Here is a 3,749-nt window from a genome sequence, read left to right as displayed (position 1 = left end):
TTGTGACAACATGGATGAACAGATGAACCTGGAGGACATATGCTAAGTAAAAATAGTTAGACACAGAAAGAAAAATACTGCATGATCTCATTTACATGTGGAATCTAAAAATTTGAACTTTTAGAAGTAGAGAGTACAATGGAGGCTACCAGGGGGCTGGAGGCATGGGGGAGTGGGGAGAAGGATACAGAATTTCAGTTAAATAGGAGGACTAAATTCAAGTGTTCTATAGTGCATCATGGTGACTGTAGTTAGTAGTTAATTGTAATTAATTGTATTCTGGAAAATTGCTAAGAGTAAATTTTAAGTGTTCTTGCTCTAAAAATAAGTATATATGCTATGGACATAATCACAAAAAGATTTCCTGCTAGGTTTTCTATCTGCTACCTTGCTAGCAATCAGCCTCTGGGGAACATTTTATTAACCTTTTATTATATTGTTACTTGTTTTACTTCTGTTGACTAGATGAACACTGTCCAGTGGAAATATAAGGCAAACCACATGTGATTTTCTAATAGCTATTTCATAGGTAATCAATGAGATTTTACAACAGACACATTTCACATTCTCACTGACCACAGTGCATACCTAGATCTCTTGAGCCTTGCAAATGTGCTTTGCCTAGCTATTTCTCATTATAACCCTCTGGATTGCTAATAACCAGGTGGTTTGTATGTAAAGGAGCTATCTCAGGGAGGCTGGATTCAGGACTCATTTATGCTTCACTATATGATCATCTCTGTAAGAGTAAACTTACTTTTATATTATCATTATTTAGAGGTGACAGAACAACTGTGGATTGAGCATCTGTTCTATTAAAAAGGGCTGTCTTGAAGACTCCAGCTTGAGAGAAACTAAGGTTATCTTGATGGACAGTGAAAGAAATCACAAGGAGTGAAATTTATTGATTAAAAATTTATTGACTTTAAATACTTTTGCCTACTGCCATAATAAAAAAATCTTTACACTGTTTATAAAAGAAAAAAACTGTAGGCTAATGTATTTGTTAATTAGCTACAGTTAGCCATTCCACAAGGTATACATATTTTAACATGTATGTAATAAATACATATAATTTTTATTCCTTAATTTAATATTAATAATAAAAGAATTACTAGCTCTGATATTCTGGGTGATGCATTTACCCTCCTGCATTTTCAGTTTCTTTTTTCCTACTTGTAAAATGGGGAAATTATTCATTAGAAAATCAGAGATTTATAATCTGGATTAAAAGATAGGGAAAGAATTTACCCTAGTGATCAGTACAGAGGAAAAGCTCAAAACATGTTAGCTATTATTTGCACAAATGTAGGGGAAACAAGAACAACAATAAAACCATAACAGTGAGGTTGGAAAGAACAACTTTTTCCTAAAAATTAACCTGTTTCAAAATTGAAGAAGACTTGTTTCTCTCTTCCTATCTAATATTCTGCCCACATGTAGGAGAGAGGGTGAATTTGTATATTTAATGTTATGTAAAACATTCCAATTAATATCAATTAGCTCATCTATAAAATTCTCAAAATAAATATTTATACCATAAACATTCAAAATAAATGTTTATACCAGGGATAAATGTTACTGTTCAACTTTTTTCCAATTTTTCCTCCTGAAAAAATTTAGAAAGTCAAAGTAAAATTCACATTTCAAATAGCCTTTATTGAAGCTCAACAATATCTCTTCTCCAAATATAAGTGTTTCTCAGTTGTGGAACATAACATAAAACCTCACTGTGAAAGTAAACATTTGTTGATGTTCAGCAAGACTAGTTCGAAAGTGAAATAGCTTTGGACCTGCATCAGTCAGAAGGGAAAGTGGCAATAAAATGATTCGATGCACTCATTCCAGGACTCCTAACTCAGAGTCGAAGAATGCTGCAGTCAAAAAACCAGTAATGAGCAGAGAGGAAAGCAATATGTGTAATTAATCTTATAATTTTTACTAGAAATCAAATTAAGTATATTCAATATTTTATTATGTAAAGAGAACAAATATACCAATAAAATATCAAATTCTTAATTCTTAACGGCTAATAATTGAATATTAATTCTAATTTCTTAAACCTCTACAAAGCTGTTGAACCATATACCCTATCCATCTTATGCCTTAAACTTTAATCTGCTTGAGTACATGAATTTGTCATACATTAGAGTGGAAAAGCATTAACAAGATGCAAAATAGCCATTAAAAAAGCTTTCAAAATATTTTACAAATCAATTTTCATTTCTATGTATTTTTAAGTTGTATATATTAATCCTTATTATATGCTGAACAATGTATTAAGAGTACTACATGTTTTATAACTTAATATTAGTAGCAACGCTGTTAGGTAGATTATATTGTGTCAATTTTCCAGATGAAAAAACTTATATACAAAGAGGTTGAGAATCTTACCTAAAGTTTCATAGATTCATATGTAGGAAAACCTGGGTTCACGGCTTTGTCTGCCTACCTGTAAGTTTCATTCTATTTGATAAAAATAAAAACTAGGTTTAAGTAATTATATATTCATATAAATCATATATATATATAAATATTTATATTTTAACATAAAAAGTTAAATAGATCTTCAAGGTGCATTTCATAAAAACAGAATCTTGCCAACTTCAAGTCTTTTGATAATTATTGTGGTATTTATGTCTTATATACCTAAGAAAAATTCCTACTTTAACTTTTCAGCGTTAGGCGTTATCTATCGATTAGCTAACATTGAAGTTGTGGTTGTAGCTCTTAAAACATTCAGACCAAAACACAGAACACATGTTTTCTGTCTCCTCTTCCCACTTCATTCTTCAGAGTTATAATTTTGGCTAGATAAGACAAATTTACATTATTTTGATCATGTGACTACTATTCATATTTGTGACAGTAACTAATAAGTATACTAAGAATATGTTTTAATTTTTGTTTAATATTATTTTATTGAGGAAATACTTCCCCTTGGTAAATTTATTAGGTGTTTATCATGAATTCAACTTTAAAAATCTCCCCAGTTGTGAAAAATCTACTGTGTCTACTGTCAGTATGTTTAAACATATATTAAATGCAATAAATTTGCTCTTTTTAATTTTTTTATTTCAGAATATTATGGGGGTACAAATGTTTACATTACATATATTGCCTTTTCCCCACCCAACTCAGAGCTTCAAGCATTAGGTGGGTGTGAATATACCCATTCCCACCTCCTCCTCCCACCTGCCCAACACCCAGTGAATGTTACAGCTATATATGCACTGAAGTGTTGGTCAGTTAAGTCAGTTAATACCAATTTGATGACAAGCAAATATGGTGCTTGTTTTTCCATTCTTGGGATACTTCACTTAGTAGAATGGGTTCCAGCTCTATCCAGGATGCAAATCAAAACCACAATGAGATATCACTTATCTCCAGTGAAAATGGCCTTGGTCAAAAAGTCCCAAAACAATAAATGTTGTCGTGGATGCAGAGAGTTAGGAACACTCATACATTGCTGGTGGGATTGCCTTTTCTTTTGTTAGATCATTTGCTAGTTGGATCCTATATCATCTTCTTTGATTATTTATTCCCTTATTTTTGAGGAACACATATTTCAGTAGCTGTATGTGAAAGAATGCATGGAACTTACTGTTTTGCTTTCTGGAAGCTGAGAGGATCATCTTTGTTAATGTTGTGTTGAAATCTCATACTTGCTTTGATATGTGTTTATTTTCATCCACTGTACTGGGTATATGTTGAGTTGTTTTACTTATCAAAACCTCCATCAGTTCTAG

The 3,749-nt window shown here is 31.6% G+C and overlaps 1 non-coding gene across 1 annotated transcript; it reads left to right on the top strand.

Moving 5' to 3' along the window:
• The first annotated feature begins 281 nt into the window (after window positions 1-281).
• Window positions 282-418, top strand: LOC123645473. Its single transcript, XR_006737588.1, has one exon. It is a non-coding gene; the product is annotated as a small nucleolar RNA SNORA32 (small nucleolar RNA).
• The last annotated feature ends 3,331 nt before the right edge of the window (window positions 419-3,749 follow it).

The sequence above is a fragment of the Lemur catta genome, chromosome 9, assembly GCF_020740605.2.
Source record: "Lemur catta isolate mLemCat1 chromosome 9, mLemCat1.pri, whole genome shotgun sequence".
NCBI lineage: Eukaryota > Metazoa > Chordata > Mammalia > Primates > Lemuridae > Lemur > Lemur catta.
The sequence above is the reverse complement of the archived record's forward strand: the minus strand, read 5'-3'. Positions and strand labels throughout refer to the sequence as shown.